Below are 20,997 nucleotides of genomic sequence, written 5' to 3'. Positions count from 1 at the left end.
AGCGTTCCCCTCGTTTTCTCGTCGTGTCCGTACTTTTGCTGAACCCTGGCGCCGTTAATGGCAGGTAGTTCTGCTCGTGATGGGGAAAACCTCATGAAGTCAACAAGAAAGGGAGGAAGCATGGAAGGAAAGGAATATTTATAGGAGGAGAGACGCAAAAAGAGGAGAGGAAGCATGACAGGAAATAAATAAGGAAGAAACGGCGATAGGTTGGACAGATCGTGGGGACGAAAACGATGAAAGAGGCTCAGTTGGTGGAGAAAGGAAAGGAGGGATCGGAGGACAGAAAAAAGTATGGAAGAAAGAATTGATCTTTAGATTGTAGGAAGTAAAGAACGATGGAAGGAAACAAGGGGAAAAAGAATGATCGGATGGACAGGAGGAAAGAGCAAAATATGGAAAAAAGGAGTGAAGGATGGATGGATATGATGAAACAGAACAAAGGAAGGATGGAAGAAAGTTAGGGCGCATTAATTTCAGTTTTCTGTCCCGATAAATCGGTGCACCCCTCGAAGAAAGGATAGACCGAAACAGAGTTGGGAGTAAGGTAGGAAAGACAGACGGACGGACGGAAGGAAATAAATGGAGAAGAGGAAGGATAAGTAAAAAAAAAAAAAACAGAGGGAAGGAAATATAAATAGAGCCTTTCTTTTTCTAATATTTGACGTGTGTAAAAAAATTCTATCCCGTCCCAATCCTCATGTAGGAAACTTGTTCTCTTTCCATTCCAATAATTTCTTTCGCTTTGACTTTTTTGTTCTCTCTCCATTGTTCGAGTTCCTCGGATAAATCATTTAAATCAATTTAATGCCTGATTATCAACGTATAATTGTCAATGTACATTGAAACCGGGGTTTCAATGTGAACACCTTTGGTCAGAAACTCAACTCATGAGTCTGAAACATCTAACTTGACTAAAATATGAAAAAAACCTTTGTCAGGTTAAAAGAGAGAGCGAGAAAGAGAGAGAGAGAGAGATAGAGTGAAAGTGGAGGACAGATTGACAGACATCCTGAGTTCACGTACATATAAAACACAGATGTCTCGAGCTTTGATATCGCCAGACTGTTTCTTTTAGATTCCCTCCCCACAACGCGATTGATCGATAGCAGGACGTGGGAGGAAGAAGAAACACCAACGCCATGGTGTCTCCCAGGACGAAACAAAACGCCCCAAGAAGCTGTCCAAGCGTTTTAAAACGGCGCTGGGCTCAAATTAGATTACCCCCTTTTCTTATTGCGTTACGGCGTTTGAATCCAATTTACTCCTCTCGCAAATGCAATATTGCTGGCAACAAACCCAGCCTTCCTGAGGCATTTGCCCGCCTCTTGTCGGGACTGTGGAACGCGTGGGACTCCACGCAGGGGAGACGCCAGGCATTACCTGTACACGAAGACAGAGAGAGAGAGAGAAAAAGAGAGAGAGAGAGAGAGAGAGAGAGAAGGTGCGAGTGGCGTTGACCCGCAGCAGTACGATGGCGGTGAGGTCCCGGTGGAGGCGCTGGACGCTCAGCAGAGTGGAAAAACCTCTCCCGCATGCCGGCACCGGCGGACGCCGTCCGGCCCCGAGGCACATGTGGGTTGAATTGTCCAGGTGTTATGCGGCCCTGCAGAACGCAGGGACGGGGTGTTTGTTTTCGCTCTGAAGTCGGGTCTCAACTCTCGCTGTTTGTTTTGGCTGCCAAGGTTTCCATCCTGCGCGGCTCGACGTTTGAGCCGAACGTTCTCTGGGACACCAGAGCCGCTTCTCAGCTGGTTCAAAGGAAAAAAGAAAAAAAAAAGAACATGATTTCTACAGTCCGAGTTAAAATAGTGAGTTTGAGTGCTGCAGAAGAAATGAAGCCATGATAAGAAACATCAGACTTCATTTGATCACTAGCATCCCACACCTGGACTTCCTAACATTAGTCCAGAGGCTCTTGTGAAATTTCTCCAAGTGGACTGTCAAGTGGCCTCTCAGACATCCTGTCAGGTGTAGTTCTGGACTTTGACTAGGCCATTCCAAAAACTCTCATTTTCTTCTCCTGAAGTCATTTTTTTTGTTAATAAGGTATTTCTAGCAGATATCTAAAAACATTCAAACATGATATATATTTTTACATTACATTACAGTATGTGTTTGGACATTGCTTCCTGGACTAATCGGATAAGAACCTGTCTGCAAACTTTGGCTTTTTGAAAGGGTTCAAATGACCAAAGATCAAGAAAATCCTTTGACAGCAGCTAAACTTTATTCCTGGTACATCCGAATCGCTGAAGGCAGCGCAGCGTTGATGTTCTGAAATGAACCGGTTTAACAAAGCAGTACTCAAAATGGGTGCAAACTTATTCATCTGAAACTTTTCAGCCTTATTCATTTTTTTTTTATCTGACATTTGTTTGTTTTTCAGATGAATGAAAGTGAACTTTTGGCAATGACTGTGTTTTTTTTTTTTGTCAAAGCAAATGAGTTTCGGTTCTTCATAAGAGCATTATTCATTTCTCCCTAAGGCCTAAAACAGTAAACAATCTTTTTTTTCTCCAACATTTCCGGTTTTCTCCGACTTTAATTGACATGTCACTCCTGCAGTGACTCACAGTGTTTAAATCACACCAGCGCCTGGAACGTCACGTAGTGAATGACTGATGGATCCTCGGAACATATGATGTCTGGAGAACAAGACAAAAAAAAAAATCAAACTCGCAGTGTGCGGTCACAGCACTTCGGACTTTTACGCTTTACTCCACTGTATCTCAGGGTTAAATTCGGATCCATATGAAGGATTTATTTCTTGCTTCAAAAGTCAAAATGCGACGTCTGCGGGCTCCTCGGTCCGTTTCGGGTCTTTTGGGTGTGAACATTATGGAACTCTGTCCGACTCGGTTATGCAAAGCGAGCCCTGACTTCTTCACACGCCAGGTCAGAGCTAAAAGTCCTGCGTTTGCAACGACAAGGTTAGTTGGACATGACATGAAACCAGAGGTGAACTGGCTTGTTGAAAACCAAGGAGGAAAGCACTGTAATAAAAGGAGACGTTTAACTTACTTCAGCTAATGCTGCCTTTTGTTTTGTTTTGTTTTTTAAATTACCTTCCATGCCTGATTTCATTCCTAACTTCAGATTGGGTTTGTTGCATAAATGTGACTTTTTTTTTCTTTTACAGGTGAATGAAACCACAACAACAACAGCAACAAAAGAGAAGTGAAACTCTGTTAGTTTTAGTCTAAACTTCAGAAATACTTTAAAAAATAATCATTCAGTTCATTCACTTCAACCTCATATCTTTTCTGCGTTCGGCTGAAGCATGTGCCTAAAATGAACTTAGTGGGATATACTTATATGTTAAGGCAGCTGGGACTTTTATTTTACTATTAAATGTGCCGCCGTTTTTCAATTAATTAGAATATATGTTCCGAAGAGGCTCTTTTGTCATTAAAAGAAAGTTTAGAAAGCAGAAACCTTTAAGGAGATGCTCAACGCACTTTTCATTCAGCCCATCGTTGGTCCGATGTAATATTCCAATCTTAAACGACGATGGTTTCATTAGTAGAAAATTATGATAATGATCAGAAAAAAAACCCAAACAAAACCTGCAACCCATCAATCTGTGTGAAAATAATATTTGTAATGTGTCTCCTACAGTGTGCTGAGTTCTTGAAATGAAATCGACTTTTCAATCATTTAGAAAACGGGTCAGTAAATCGCTTCCGTCCCATGAAAGTTGACCTGGAGATTGACATGCCATGTACGATTTATGGAAGTGATGCATGAAATTGGTAGTCAGGAGTTTTAAATCGATTCCAGAATATTTGCCACATATAGGACACCGAAGGGAAGCGGCTGCATGACACAAGTTAATTTTATGCTCTGTTTGTGTGTGTTTTGGATTATTCAATGTCTTGAAGTGAAGGATTTAAACGGGTTCAAATGGCGCCGGAGAAGCTTTTTGCTGGTAAAACCCGAAAGTTGTGAATTTATTTTATTTCTAGTGCTAAATAGTGATAGTTACTCCATGTAAATTACTGGATTGTGAACAATGCATTTGATTTACTTAATTTTGATGACTTTAGTTAATTTAGAATAGACCTTTTTTTTTATTTAAAATGATTTGGACTAATTAAGCTTGTGCTAGTTTTCCCTCTCAGCTGAAATTAATTGAATGTCTCAACAAATCCACAATTAACGTTTTAAATTTAGAAATAACTACTATCATCATTATTACTACAACTATTACTATTATTATTATTATTATTATTATTATTATTATTAACCTTACAGGCAAACTACAGCTTCACATAGGTGCAGTATGAAAAATGGCATGCAGTGCTACAGAAAATCCACCAGAGGGCGCCATACCACTACACATGAACTATCAGTTAAATGCAAAAACAACACACAGGGGAAAAAAGTGAAATAAATGGCAATAATAATATGCTTGAGATTTAATTTTAAGTAAGCCCCTCCACTATCGGGAGCCACAAAAACACGAGGACAACGTTATTAGCCCAACGTTAGCATGGGCTAATGACTGCCGTGAACGCAAATTTCGGTCGGGGAAAGGTATACTGACATAATGAAAACGAACATGTCTCATGCACACGTGGTTAGCAAATGATTGAAAGTTGGGCATATATGATATGTTGATGTATCTAGACTACTAGCGAGCTAACAACATATTCAGCTAGCTGGCTAGCTAGCTAGACTGCTGGCTAGCAAGCTAGCCAGATGGCTAGCTTCCTTTTTACGTAAGCAAAAAAAAAAATTGCCAGGAAATTACACTTAACTCAAATACGCAAAAGGGGAATTAAAGGAGAGCAGTGACAGGATTTTTGTCTGAGCAAAGACCCATACTAAATTTCAGCTTGAATGAAAACACCAAAAAAGAAGAATAAGCATCATTTTCTATGCATTAACTCAACACCATCCATCCACCACTAACTTGGCCTTAAAGGGGATTTTTGTACAATCTGCCCCTTTGATGTTGGAATCTGGCTGTGGGAGGATTTGTTTTTGATTTAGACTGAAGGCTAAGCTCTTATTCGCCCCCCCCCCGCCAAAAGCACTGGACAAACTGTGGGCTTTTCTGCATACCAGCTGGCTTTGAGAGGGCAGGCATGTGTTTTTTTTTGCATGTGTTTGAATCAGCTAAAATGAGATCTATGCCTCCGATTTCCATTAAAAGTCGTCAAAAAAGGGCGTCAAATCTGCGAAAACACAAGGCGTATCGGATCGCAAATGAGAAACATTTTAGGGTGGTGCAGCTTGGGTTTGTGTGTGCGCGTGGAGAGGAATTCTTGCATGAGGTGAAGTTTCTAGCTTTTCTCCTCTACGCCATGTGTCATCGCTGCAGGAAAATCAAGAAGTATTCTTGTTAAGAACTATGTTTGATCCAAAACACCAGAGTTGCAACACAGCTATTGGCAAACACTGGTTGTCTGATCGCATCAAGTTGTCCTGGTCATTCTTTTTATATAGTCTCTTGTGTAAGAAAGCTATAGCTACTCTCCAAAGTGTGTGTGTATCTCACACTGATGAGATGAGATTATATTTACTAATGTGATTTTCATCTTTTCTCACTAACGGAAAACATCCAGACCAAGATGTTTCTATCGGAGTTGGCCCTAGTGCAAATAGAGCACAACAGTATATTGCTCTATTGGCGAAAATGAGGAAATAAAACAGCCAGACTGAATAAAAATGAACTTATTTCCAGTCAGACATGTAATAGGCTATCAGTTCTGCACGAACCCCTGGAGTCGAAGTCCTTTGGTAAACACATAAAGGTCTGACAGATTTAGAACGTGCCGTAAATCAGATTTTACTCCTGTTCTTTTTGATTTCCTTCCTCGCAAATCTGGTAAAAGTGCACAGAACAACCAGGAGAAAAGCAGGTTAAAAATCCTCCTGCTGTAAAAGCCTTTTTTTCTTTTTTTTAGGAGGACACCAAAAGAGAGATCAGGCCGGCGATGACAGATTTATGCTCTCAGGAAGCGTGCTGCTGTCCTGAAGACGAGGTTTCGACTGCGTGGAAAGTTGGGACGGTTCAGAATCCAACATGGCTGCCCTGCAGATGAAGGCCCGATCGCAGTACTCTAGGCCCTACGCCCCTCCATGAAGTGTGCACTCGGTTGCGCATACGTGCGCAGGTTACAAGCACGTAAAAATTGAAGGATTGGAACAGTGCGGGTCACTTCATAGAAATCCAAAATGGCGGGTCTGAGTGAAACAGTAATGACTGGCGTAAGGGTTTTAAGAAGGTGACAGTACAGTGTGGTAAGGGTGGGCATTTATCGTATCAATTTTTAAATTTATCGTGAAACCTTTTCCCGTAATATGAATTTAGATTTGTCGTTGTCACAATAAATTCCTACTAGTGATGTTTAATACGTCACATTTACTATTTTTGCGCGGCAGACACTTTTTGCTCTGTGAAGGTTGCCATGTTGCCGACTTTTAATGCAAGACGACACGTGCGGCGGTGAATTGTGGGTAATGCAACTCGCCAAAATCCGCTTGGATGCGGGCTTTAGCCGAAGTGTGGCTCAAGGGGGCAAAGAGGGCGGGGCAGAAAAAGGCTCCAGAGAATTGAGACACACTAGGCACTCGAACCCTTCAATGCGAGGACCAGGACCGGGTCTGAACTGGTTCTTAAAGGGGCAGTATCATTTAAAATCAACTTTTATTTGAGCTTTACATCACGTTTTAGTGTTATTCACTCATCAAAAACATACATGGAGTGTTGCCCTGATTCTTTAATGCATGTTTGATAAACACTTTAATCTCCATGGCAACCATTCAGCTGTGCAAAACACCTGGGTGGACCGAGCTCCGCCCTCAAGGTGCAGCTCCTTCTCAAAACTGCAGTTTCAGAGCTTCTGCCTCACAGAAGCAGCTCTCCCCCACTCAGCTCCTTCAGACTAGCCAGCAGCAATTAGCAAACACCTGGTGGAGCTGCAGCGCTACTGATATGAGCTACTTCTCAGTGCAAAAACGTTGCTAAAGAAATCTGGAAACAAATCTCCGCCTTCTTTCTTAAAGCGACAGAAACCCAATTTGAAATGATGAAGTCAAATTTCTTTGAAGGTAAGTTTGTGCTATGTGTCAGGAAAACACACAATGATGCCTCTTCAATAAACTTGTAGCATCCATAGTGCTTTAAAGTACAAGTTTTTGGACATGTGTCTTTTGTTTTGGAAACACGCACCTATCCGCTTCTGTTGCTAAATGGAGCGAATGCAAACAGGAAACTCCTGCTTTCTGAGCTTCCTTGGTTTCTACCTGTCAGCTCAGGTGAGAAGCCCCTACCTGCAGACCCCAGATCTTCACAGACGGCCATCGGCTTCAACACGCCGTCCCAGTGCGTCAGGGCGCAGAGAAGCGACAGAGCTAGCGCGTACGCACCGTGGGGGACGCCGCATCAACACAGAACCTGGTTCCAGTTAAAAGCAGAAGCCCCCACAACAAAGTCCCGGGCAGGGGGAGTCGCATCGAGGAGAATATCATTTTTCTCTGGCCTCTGTGATCTGCCATTCTTACGTTACACTTTCAAAGCCCGGCTCACTGGCACAAGTTCTGCTCTCTGCATCTCTGAGCGCAGGAGGGAGTGCTGCGCTCCCCCCTCTCTTCCCTTCTCCTCACTTTATCTCTCCTCTTCTAGAAAAAAGCAGGAGAGGAGAAGAAGAAGTAAGGACTTTGACACAGCTGGAATAAAATCAACTGTTGAAGTTTTGTCTCCTACAATAATCCCCCAACAAGCTGTTTAAGCCTGATGGCTTCCTTGTACCAACTTCTTTAGGATTCACAGGCTTTATATGTAGGAAGCATCAAGATGACAATTTGAGCCAATATCAATATCCGATATTGATATCATTGCTGTAAATTATTGTTTTTTAAGAGATCGTGTATCAATTTTGCCAACCTCCTTTTGCGACACACAAATGGCAGCAGGATAAAAATAAAGACTGGTTATTACCATAGGTGTGCCAGGCTTCATATTTTGGTATGGATCCAACAAAGGGCTTGTGTTGCCGATACCGATACTTTCTATTTAAGTTTGGTGTATCATCAAACTTCTGACCTTCAGGTGTTTTTGTTGCTTTTCCTTTGAAGTATTCTGTTCAAACCTCGGACAGAATTTGAAAAATGTTTATAAATGGTTATGAAATACTTTAATAGCATATAAACATGAGCATCCCTCTCCTCTTGACTCCTCCACTCAGCTCCTTCAAACTAGCCAGCAGCAATTAGCAAACACCTGATGGAGCTGCACATCAGCTGACCTCATTGTAGGAGCTGTTTCTCAATGCGACGGCAGTAAAGGAGGTTGTAAAGAGGTTAATCGAGGAGCCATGTTGTAATGACTTCCTGAAGGCGGAGTTTCAGAGAGAACAGAAGTTTCTTAAAGAGACAGAGGCCCACTTTCAATTTCTTATTAGTTACTTGACCATGCTATAAAATTACCTTGTGACTGGAAAATATGTAATAGTCCCCATTAAAAAAGACACTTCAAAGAGGTTACTGCTGACGATCTATTGGGCGTCCCTGCTTTCTCTAGCTTTTCCAACTGAAATGGACCATAATCCTTATTTTTCTCATACTCTCCCAAGTCCTATTTGCAAAGTTTGCTCTGCTGTCTTTGCCCTGGCTCGCTGTGTCACCTGGAAAACCTTTTTAATCAGCTGAACTCTGTCACAGGTATGGCCTCCTACGACTACTTTGCAGTCTTGTCCCTTTTACCACACCATTCCACAGCCACTTAAATTCGATAATTTATTATGAGCTGTTTTCAACACTGACTCCCAGTGATACGACACGCTAAGACATATTTAGCGCAATAAATTAGGACAGATTTAGGTGTCATATTTTTGATGGACACGTCATTAAATGTCAGGCCAGTCGCTGGATATATATGCCGCTCTCTTCATCTGCAGTTGCGCGATGCATAATGCATATCCCGCCGAGTTATCGCCAGAGCTTCTCATGTGTTAAACAGATCTCGATACCCGCAGCAGGAGGGATATTATTCAGCGAGCTGGTATTTATAGACGGAAGGAAAGCGGCTTTGATAGGACGTCTCTTGAACGTCCTCCAAGAGGGGATGTACTCGTGTCCTCAGCCTCTTGCCACATCCCCTTTTCATCTCTTTTTATTCTCCGACGAACAATATGTGGACCTGCCGAGAGTCTGTGCGCCGAGATCTGGTGCTCCGTTAAACTGTCAAGAGCCGCAAAAATCCCATTGAACTCATTTATAAAAGCCTTTACGGGTCATCCAGGGCCCGATTCCGTCATCAGACATCCAAGGAGTGGAAAGCCGATATTCGTTCAAAGCGAATCTCGTTGTCAGATGGCATTCCTGAAAGTATTTTGCCGAGAAAATCTTATTGCCTTCGTGACACTTACGGTGCTTTTACAGACGCATTGACACCCTGTGAACTTTTTTTCAAATTTTTCTTCCCCACTTTGCCGAACTAACTTCAGAGCGTTTTATGATGTGCGTGTGACAGACCAACGCTGCAGAAACACAAAACCTCACCAAGTCATTCCAGCAAATATCTCAGTACACTAGAAGTAAGACAGAAATAACTTAGAAAGCAACTTTTCAGCAACTTATCTCTTAGACTTCTTTGTATTCCTCCAGAAATAGATGTGCAAAGAAGGATTTGCCATGAAATCAATAACATCACGGTCAACACTGAGCATCTTCTTCATGCAAGAACAGAGGGTCTTCAGTCAGAGGCTTCTTCAAAACCACTGTAACAAAGACTGCTACAGGCGATCCTGCCTGTCCACAGCCATCAGCACCTGCAATGGATGGAAATCTGGTTAATGTGAGTTAAATAAACAGAAAAGTTAATATTGTAATAAAGGAAGTATTTTTGAATTGAATTGAAAGTCCTAGCTTAGCTTAACTTAATTTACATTAGCTTATCTTACATTATCTTAGCTTATCTTATCTTACATTAGCTTATCTCGCAGTACCTTAGCTTAGCTTACCTTGGTTTACCTTAGGTTACCTTACCTCAGTTAAGATAATCGTTAGGCCTCAGGTGTTAAGTCCTTATAGCTTTAACTCCACATGGTTCTTTGTAATCAGGTTCTCGCTCGGACTGTGGCAAACGAGCCTGTCTTTAGCAACCAGGAACAAGAAATCATCTCAGCGCTGTTGTCGAAAGGACGTTTGTTTGGAAGCTAATCTGTCCCTATGACCACTGCAGCCATTAACAGGGCCGGGAGAAGAGCAGTCATGTATCGGATGATGGGGGGCCAGTTCATCATTTTTATTGCTGAACCTGTCAAGAAAACTGATCCAAATGTAGAACTTTGTCTTCAAAATGAAACAACACAGAGCAACAAATACGACGCCACCGAATATTCTGTTTGGAAGTTGAACAAATTTCCATGCAGCGATTGGAAATGAGTTTTAAAATATTCACAAAGCCACACGCATAGGTAGGAACTAAAAAAAAAAAACATTCACTTTGTGTCTCAGCTTTTGCGGCAAAACCTGACAAAGTGTCAGCTGCTTCGGCACAGTTAAAGTAAAATCCCGGCTTTTGACTTCGCTGTCATTCTGAAAGACGGCTCCTGCTGCTCCAGCCCTTTGTTTCTCTCTTCCTCTCTCTGTGGAAGAAACGCATGCGTCCATACATCTGTGCAGCAGACCACAGAGCGAGCGCTAGGCTACATGAAAATAATCAATTTGCTGTAGTCTGCTCCACATGTGCCAGGGACGTATTGTGTGGGGTTGATATGAGGATATATGTGTGGGCATGAAAGTTTGCTCTATGTTGGCGTGGGAGGGAGAACTGGAGCAGGAGGAAACAGCGATCGCTAAATGATGCGGAACATTTAAAATCAATCAATCAATCAATCAGTCAATCAATCAACGGAATTACTTTAGGATGTTTCAATTTGAAATCAGGCCTAACTTATGACTAGATGCATTTGAAGACCAGCTAATGTTAGCATTAGCCTAAGCTAGCTACAAACAATGAAAACATTTTTTTTTTTTTTGCAGAAAACAATCAATTACCGGGAGAAAAAGATGCAATGCTCGTTACAAACTATAAGTAGCAATAAAATTTGACATAATCTCGGGAAGACATTTTTTTTTTTGTCGTTTAAAATGTACACATCAACCGTTATTTTTTATTTTTTTTACTTTGAATGGCAGTGAGATGAGTATGCTGGAAAAACAGAGCGTCTTCGGTCAGAGGCTTCTTCAAATTGGCTGTAACACAGGCCGCTGCAGGAGATCGTCCCTGTGCAAGGACTCTGAAGAATTTGAATTATTACGAGTTACAACAACATTTAATTTTTCTTTGGGATCAATGAAATATATTTGAATTTGAATTGAAGCAATTTATTGCGAGAAATAAAAGTATTAAAAAAAAATAAATTGTGATAATAAAACAGAGGTCACAGGGCTCTGCTAAAAATCTGTTTCATTCTGTTTGTGAACATACAAAACAAGGTCATTTGTCAGTATGCTGGTTTGTTCAAGCTGCTGTTCGCTTTGTGAATGAAACCAAATGACACATCGCCTGGACGTGGTCTCATTAGGACAGACTCGCTGCCTTCTGGACGCATCTCTTCCGCTCCGTCGGGTCAAAGGTCTCATAGTAACAGGTGGGGCAGATAATGCGAACCAGGAGCGAGGTCGTCCCCGGCTCATTCACGGCGCCGCGGAGGAGAAACGACCGTGGAGCGCGGGATTGGGATTACTGGGATTGAAGCTGGCACTTCACACTCCTCCGAGGCTCCGGGGACGGGGCCAGACTCCAGGCGTCCACCGCGGGTGGAGGAGTGGAAGCTCCACTTCCTCCCGGCCCAGCAGCGGGACACCAATTAGGAAAGAAAATGAAAGACTTTTCTTCTGAAGCCTTTCTTTCATCTCTCTATCTTTCCTTCCTATCTGTTTTCCTCGGGTTTGAAAGACGAGAAACGAAGACAGACTTCTGCTTTCACGTGACGTGTGGACGACTTTCCACACGCGCCGGGTAAGAGTTGGATGTTCTTGTGCGACACAGAAAGGGAAGCATAAAGTTGCAACTATCCATCAAATGATGGCTTTTTTAAAACGGGGCTTTCATAAATTTCCTTCAGACAGAAAAGCTGAAAAGGCTCTAGATCTTTTTTTTTCTTCTTTTTGGCTGAGATTATTTTTGTACGATGAAGTTAATAATCACTTAATAACGATTACTTAATAGTTATTAAATCATTTTTTATATTCGGAAAGTGATGATATCCAAAGAACAACACTTATGAACTAATATACAAATTTTATGATACAAAATGTCATATAAATGCAATACAATTAGACAAAATGTAATACTTGTTACTGGTTTGATAACTGGTAGCTGTGGGATTTTTTTTTTCTGGTGTTGTTGCTGAAATGTGCTGTACAAATAAACTTGACTTGTTGGAGCTCCATTCAGTTTTTCAGTGCGTCCTGTAATTGGTTTCCAATCAGAAAGTGAAGTTACGTTTGGGATTGTTAGACAAAAACCTGCAGGAAGCAGTCTGTTAGTTTGAATAAGTTGCAAAATTGTGTTGATCTCACCATCAGGTGAGGGAATAAACAGAAATTCACCCGGTCATCAATGTGAATTAGAAAAATTAAAAGGCACCTTTTGACCCAATGTTCTCCACATTATTTTTCATAAGTTGTGTTCAGTTTTCCATGGCGATTCTATCGTATCAAACAGAAAAAGCAAAAAAGAAAGTCTGATTCAATCCCCCGAATCCACCATCTTTGTGGTGTTTGTGAGCCTGGATCAGCGCGGGATCTCTCTGCTTTGTGCGATTTGTTTTTCTGTGCAGGAAGCGACAGCCACTGTTGACCAGATGTGGCGCCGCTCCAACACGCTCACTGGAGGCGGCCATCCTCCCACGTCCCCTCATCCTCATCTGGGCTTCCCGTATGACGTGCAACCCTGGAGCCGAGATGGTGGTCGTTTTCATTAGCCCAGCGCTTTCCCTTCCTTTCACCCGTGGGATCTTTTGGAAGCGATTACCCCCGCAGTTCGCTTCATGCAGTCACAGACGGCTTGCCTCGTTCCTGACCCTTGATTGCTTTTCTGCTAAAAGATGTTTGAAACGTCCCACCCGATCTTTCCTCTCCGGTGCCATTCGTCACAGAGATCAATAACACGCTGGTGGAAAACTGATTGACAATAATCTGGATAATAATCAATAATCTAAAGACATGAACAGATTGGTAAGATGTCATCTAGAAGCATCTCCTGCTTTGTTAGCTGCCTACAGAAATAACTCTGCTTTGAAGCTGTAGTAATATTATAGAAGCCACAGTCGGCTTCCAAACTACACCTACAATTCTGCCAATATTTATTTGTATTTCCACTCCCTCAGGCTTTGGTTTTGACCCCAAAAGGCATGGTTCTAATCTAGCAGTCAGCTGCTGCACTAGCCTGGTAAAAACCAGCTCTGTTGTACGCTTCTGCTGGACTAAGAGGAAAGAACTGCTTTGGTTCTGTCCACAAGGGAAATAGTTTTTCTAAAACTGGATGTTGGAATAAAAACAATAAATAAAAAAAACACCACGTTCATACCCAAACAGTTCCTGAAGTATGAAAATAATAAACTACAAACATGGACTCCAGCTTTCCTCTTGATGCGTTCGGGGTCAGAAGTTGAGCTAACATGTTGGCTGGTGGTTTCACCAGAGACGTTGAAAACATGAGAATGACGTTTTCGCTATGGAACTGTTTTTTCTTCTTCTTCTAATTAAGCAGCATGGTTTATAATTTTATCTTTTTCCTCTCTTTCTACCAAAAACTGGATGAGAAAAGTCTTCAGTCTGGCACTTCAGACTTTTCCAAAGTGCTTTTTTTTTTTGTGGTTGTTTTTTTTACAAGGGTTCACAATTCATTTCATTCATTGTTTTGTTTAGGAACAAAACTAAAGCCAACACATGTACAAATGTACAAATGTAGATGTACAAATAACAGGGGCTTGTAAACAAAAACAACAAAAAAAAACCCCATAAAATCTCCCCTCTAATTAAAAAAGAAATTTTGAGCACTTACCGCAAATAACTCGTGGGAAGGAATTAATCACTGCTTTTCATGACAGCTCAGTGGTATGATATAGGAAAATAGATGAAGTGACTGTGAAACGTTTTGGTGGGTGTGTGTGAATTGGGGGTCGGGGGAATGGAAACACACTTCTGATTTATGTGAGTGGGTGGGAGAGCTGCCATTTCTGACAATACGCAGAGGCTTGTCAGTCTGCCCCCGGATAGCTGCGGGTGTGAATCCCTCAGTGTTGGAGGCAGCTGAATAAACTCAGACGGAGAAACGCTGCGGCCCGAGACAGGCGGCGGAAGAAGAACGCGTAACGCGGGCCCGCTGTTTACATTCGGGATCATCGCTTCTGCTTTCAGTGCTTCATTTGCTGTGATTTACATTTCGCATCTGACCGTTTCCATGCATCCCTGCGGACATGTTCAATGCTTACTGTAAAAGTGGCTGAAAATGCTGACTGAATTAAAGAAAGGTACGTTTCAACAATATATAAACTTTTTTTTAAAGGGGCGGTATTAAGTGCTCATCAGGCACATAGTGCCATTTTATGTTACCTTCACTCGTTATAAAAAGTATCAAATATAACTTGAAACTTAAAAAAAAAAAATACTTTGTAATTTTAACGCCTTGATATTGAACGTCTGTCTCTTTAAGAAGCTGCTGCTCCTTCCGAAACTCCGCCTTCAGAAAGTCACAACATGGCTCGTCCTCGACGACGGCGCTGTCAGATGGTTTCCATGGAGATTGAAGGATTTTTTTCAAACATGACGTAAAGCGCTAAAAAGTCGTCTTTACACAATGCTGCCCTCGAATGAAGTTTAAAAGAAAACACATCAACTGCATTTCGTTACAGATGAATCCTCGCTCCTGTATCGTCCCGCTAAACAAAATGAGAACGAAATCGAGACGTTTCGTGGCTCATTTGACTCTCGCTGTCTTTAATACTGTTTTGACAGACGACGTAGTGGAGTTTTACAATCACAACTGCAATGCAGACTGATTATGTGGAGAAAAGTGAGGCTCACACCGTCTGGGTTGGCAGATGGATCCCTTCGCAGATCATCTGCCTCAGAACATAACGTCGCGACAGTTTTTACTAATATGCAAAAAAAAATGTTTTTTTTAATTGTTTTTATTTTGCAGAAGTTATAGACCGCAGCTTTCTGTACAATTGTGACTGACAAATGAAATGTAAATAATCCGGTTTATTCACGTAACCAACATGCACTTTCTACCCTTCACTGACTCCGCTGGCTTAAACCTCTGAAATCGGATAGTTTTGTTTGTGAAGCCTGTTCACCAAATGCCTCACCTCCCATAAAAAAACATCATAATAGAAGCATGGGAACTTCGCAGGACCCCTGAGAAGATGCCACACACACACACACACACACACACACACACACACACACACACACACACCAGCAGACTGACAGATCCATCATGACTCATAATTCCTCCTGAATCTCGGCAGCGTTCCTGTTTGCCAGCGAGCGGTTCGGCCGGGAGGGGGGGAGACAGCAGGAGGCTCCAGCTGCATGTAAAACAATCCATCACACGCGTTCAAGGTCCGACGTGCTGACAGCAGTGATGAGGCCTGGTAACATATATTACACATCTATTACACATGTGAACACACCCATACATATGCATCGAAGCGCATACGCATGCATGTGCGCCGTGGCCGTCTCTCTTCTCTGCGAGACCTGCACGCAGTGATTTTTTTGTGGTTTTTCGACAGGAAAAAAATAAAATGAGATCAAAAAATGCGCACGGCTTGCGTTTTTTGTTTCCTGGTTGGGGGAAACCGTTGAATTTATACCCGCCAATCAGTGGGGGTCATTTTCGTGCATCAGTTGGAGTAAATTCACTGTAACATTCACTGACGTGGCACCACGCAGTTATGTCTCTGTTGTTCTTTTTTTTTTTTTTTTTAATTGTTGTTGTGTCAGCAGGACGTGTCCACAACAGCAGTCTTTATTTTTTATTTGTTTACGTATTTTCTAGCATAATGCCTGCTAGATAGAACAAGTGGCAGTTTTTAACGTAAAAGCTGAACATTATGCCAAACAACAAGTGAAGCTCAAACTGAAAATGTCCACTAATGTGACATTGTGAAAAATGATGTACCTAATATTCACTGCCAGGGTGGAGAACGGCGGTAGTTGCGTTTCCATTGAAACACAACTTGCTCAATTTGACAAACACTTTCTTCATGAAAACCCGCGTCTTTTGATGAAGACAAGCTGTTTTCTTTTTTTGTTCGTATCGACATTGGTTCATTTCCCAAAACTGCAATAAAGATACTTTTTGTTGTTGTTCTTTTCCCATCAAAGGTGTCACGTGACCAACAGCCGGATGTTCCCGCTGGAAAACCACGAAGAAGAAGACAACAGGAAGTGGTTGGAGGACGATATCTGCTGCGTTTTTTAATGCCCTATTGGGTGAACAAACCTTTTCAGCATGGATTTTAATCGTGTTTGGATTTTTTTAAACGCCACAATGTTTTTTACATGAGTGGAATATTGGCAAAGTTTTGCATATATTTGTGGCGGAACATTTTTCTCACAGGACAAGATGAGGTTTTGAAAGTCATCTTTCTTAAAGACGGAAAAGCAGCAGCATCCAAACCTTTTTTGGTTTTGTTTTCTGTCCCTTCTAGCGTACCCACAAACCATATTTTTTCATTTTACTTTTTGTACTTTTTAAAAACAATTTAAAATATAAAAAGGAAAAGCGAAACTGGAAACATTCAACAAATGAATGAATCAATGAATTCAACAAAACATTTTGGTTTAAAGGATGTCTGTAGATCAATGTAGATCCAACACAAATAAAGAATTTTGCCCATAATAGAAAAATGTTATGCGCATTCTTCAAATTTGGGAAGTATAATTAATTCATAAAACATAAACAAATATTACAGTGGAATAAAAAATGTAAAGAAAGATCTGCGTGTAAACCCGAGTGTCGTCGAATGTGATGGAAATGGTAGAAATCTTCATATCATCAAGATTTTTGTGTTTAATTCAATAACAGTATATCTTAAACAGTCAGTTTAAAGTCCCATAAACATATTTATAGGATTAATGTTAACTCAACAAACTGGACTTTTTGTCCGTCAGTTTGTGCAAGTAAATGACTAAAACTGCACACAGCGTCTTCCAGTCTCAGGTGTGTGAAGGAAATACCGCTGACCTCAGTTTCACACCTTGCAGCATTTAAATGAGAGTAAATTAGGTGTTATAACGTCGCGGCTTGTCTCGGTGCCAGCTGAGAACACATGCGCTCCTGAGCGGCGACCAATTCACACGTATTTACGCGCGCATGTTGGATAACTTAATATTTGAGCGTGTTGGGACACAGTTTATTTAGTGTGCTAACTCTCAATCAGTCATCGCGTTCAAGTGGACGCAGGTCGCTTTTGGAAATGCACACAAGAAACGTAAAAAAAAAGGCTAAATCAGTGGATCTGGAGTTCCTTTCTGGCCATTAATCATGAAAATTATAGATTTTTCTTCTCTGGTTTTGCGGTAGGGTAAGGATCTGCATGTGCAGCACTTTTCACGAGTTTCCATGCACACTGACCCACTTTTTTCACTTATGATACCGATACTGATACCGATACCGAGGTTTTGCCAATATTGTTCGGTATGTCCTGCATAGTGAGGTGTTTTGGTTCTTCTGCTTATTTGTCTTAGGTCAAAGGATGAAATGTATCCATTGCGCTAATTCCTGCCATTTAACACTGTCACGAACTGTGGTAACATTGTTTAATGTGCACTGTCCTAATCAAATCAATATATTAAAGGAAACTCCCTCCTTCATTTGGTTCGGACACAGATAAAACAAATTTTTCTTGAAAGAGTCGCAGGTTCTGCTAATTGTGGGAAAATATACATGCAGAGTTTTCCAGGAAAACCATCACTGATTAAACAAGATCAGACATTTTGCAAAGAATACAATAATTGTAAAAGGAAGCAGCTTCATAAGCTTCATGATGCGTCTGTCGTCTGTTAGCTGGAAGTTTGTCCTCCGCAGCTTTGGCTCGCTACTTCACTTTTTCACCCAAGATGTCGACTGTTTCACAGCGCTGGCTCGAACGCGTCTCCAACAGAGATGCAGAGTATTTTCATTGAGTGAGGGTGATCGCTCTAGAAAATACAGAAAAAAATCCAGACGCCCTTTTGTAAAATAAATGATCTGCTTTGAGAACAATGGAACTGGGATATATTTATGTTTCACACTTTCAGGATCTTTTTTTTTTCCTCTTGGCCTCTAAAATATAATGACATGTCGCCTTTAATCGATGCCAGGAGAGCGCGGCTTCATGTCCCTGGGGGTTTTTCTTCTTCTCTACGTGACGCAATCAAAGTGGCTGTCCCATGTAAAAAACAATGTGAAAAAATGACAGATAATACTCATGATTAAATGATGGAAAAGAAGACCGAAACTACATTTGGCTGTGGGATCGAGGTCGGTAGAAGTTAGAACGAGTTGAAGACCTGTCATCTAAACAGAGTTTGTCTGCATTCTCCTTCTAATTTCTTCAGTAGGCAGATTGGGGGAGGGAGGAAGAGAGCTGGGTTTGAGTCCAGAGAAACCGCTTTTGTCTTCCACTTCACAGGGAAGAAACGAACGCTGTCAGGCTGACTAATGAGCGGGTCTCTGCTGCGGTGGAATCGGCACAGAGTTTCGGTCTAATGCCAGACGTTGGCCGATCGACCGGGGCCCTGATGGATTGAAGAATCTGGCTCTGGTTACGTCCTACGCTGGCATTTGCTCATCCCTTCGTTCCCTCTCTATTTTGGAAACGGCCGATAAACATGTGTAATGCGCTTGCTGCTCGCACTGATTCGGCTGCAAGCGTTCCTGTTTTTCATGAGAGACACGCAGACAAGGTGACCGTGGCAAACTTAAATTAGGAAGCCTAATGGTTTTGTTGTAGAATATACAGTAAAAGTTTCACGAATCTCAATGATCTCTACTAAATTATATGACTCAGCCCAGTTTTTATTAAGTTTACGCGAATCAATAAAGTCGGTATTGGATTGATGCTGGAGCAATAAGATCGGTACTTTTGTTTCAGCTCCACAAAGAAAAAAACTGTCAAATTTAAATGATGAAACGTATCGGCATTGGTAACGGTATCAGTATCGGAATCGGCGATACCAACCCTGTTTTTAATCACTATTGTATCGATATCAAAATATGCCATATCGCGTACCTCTATTAGATAGACTTTTTCAAGAATGAAATTTCTTTATGTTAACAGTCGATTAAGTGAAGTACAGATGCATTATTTCTGTCTGAGTTCCTAAGGTCACTGCCAGGAGTGATTCTAGCATGAACGGTGCCCCGGGCTGGCCCCTCATTCTGCCTTTAAATTGGCCACAAACCCAAATCCAACAGCTGGACTGAAGTGGAATGACACGCAAACAAATAGCAGATAACAATGGAAGTTAATGCAAATGAAGACCAGACAGTGAGCAGCAGAGAAAATGTGACAACTTACAGATATGTGAGCTTATTGCCATTAGGTAGAAACTCACCCAAGCCAAGAATTATTAATTAGACCTTGTAGTTTGCATAATTTGTTGCCAAATCGGAAAATGTAGAAGTAGAAAACCATGGCATTATTTAAAAAGTATGTTCAATAAAAAAAAAAACACAAAAAACCCCAAAATATAAACAGTGGACTTATTAAAAATAGCGCCACACTGCGAGGTTAACGAGGCAACCGTCCGATTGGCTGTAATTCTCCGCTTCACCCCGTCTGACCCTTCGCCGCCGTCCTGTCAACGCTACAACAGGAGACGAGACAAGGTGCTGAAACCGCGCGGCTTCCCGTGGGACCCCCAAACGCCCACTGCTAAAACACACACTCCCACACACACACACACACAGGAGTGTGTATGATGATATACAAGCAAAGGTTTGCATGAACAGGTAGAACTGGTTGACACAGAAAAGGGGCCAGAAGAGGAGAATAATGATTGTGGTTCTTGTGGGAAATAAAAAGTCAAATTGTGATGTGTTTTCTGAGCTAAGTAGATACTCTGATTTCCATGAATGGCCAGTATTTTTATTATCAAAACCATATATTTTATTTTTTTTGTAATAAATTCACACAGAGTTGTTCTGAAATAGCCAAATTTCTGTAAATTTATATTTTTTTAAACGTTCTCTAATCTTTCACTTCTAAATATTATTTTAAGGAGACCTTCTAGTCACAAAGACTTGGATCTCGTCAGTTTTGATGAAACATTGAAATACTGGATGCATGAAGATGAAAAAAATGATTAGTTAAATGAAAATAATTCTACAACTAAATCGAACAAGAATCATTTTTGGTTCTACTCCAAATATGCAAATGCAAACTGTTTTCTTGGGACTTTGGGAAAGTTTGAATAAAGTTAATCTGAAAGTTAGTTTTCCAGAAATGTGGTGCCATGTTATAGCACAGTCAAATAATTATGTTACCTTTGGTTGGTATACGTATCAAGCATGACTTCTAAGAAATTTGACTTTCAGATTTGACTAATTTAACACACTGAGATTGGACCTCTGTCTCTTTAAGAAGCTCCTGCTCTTTCTGAATCGCCGCCTTCTGGAAGTCGTCACAACACGTATCCTCTATTAACTCTTTAACAACGTTTTTACCAGCATTGCACTGACATGCTTGCTACCTGCTGCTGGCTAGTCTGAAGGAGTTGAGTGGGGAAATAGAGAGCGAAGGGAGGAGCCTGGTCTGTGAGTTGGAAGCTTGGAAACTGCAGCTCTGAGGAGGAGCTCCGTCTGAGACGGCGGCGTTGCTCTGGAAAGTTCTAAAAAGTCAATTTGACCATTAAGAGCCGCCTCATCGGAACCAGTGGTTCTCCAGCTTTAGGACCCAAAGACGTCCTGGTCCTTCGCTGCTGTTCTCCTGAGAGAGGTTTATGTTAACACTTGATTCCCTCACCGCTCCTTTA

Source organism: Poeciliopsis prolifica, unplaced genomic scaffold (assembly GCF_027474105.1).
Source record: "Poeciliopsis prolifica strain line A6 unplaced genomic scaffold, Auburn_PproV2 SCAFFOLD007, whole genome shotgun sequence".
NCBI lineage: Eukaryota > Metazoa > Chordata > Actinopteri > Cyprinodontiformes > Poeciliidae > Poeciliopsis > Poeciliopsis prolifica.
Note: the sequence above shows the minus strand (reverse complement) of the source record.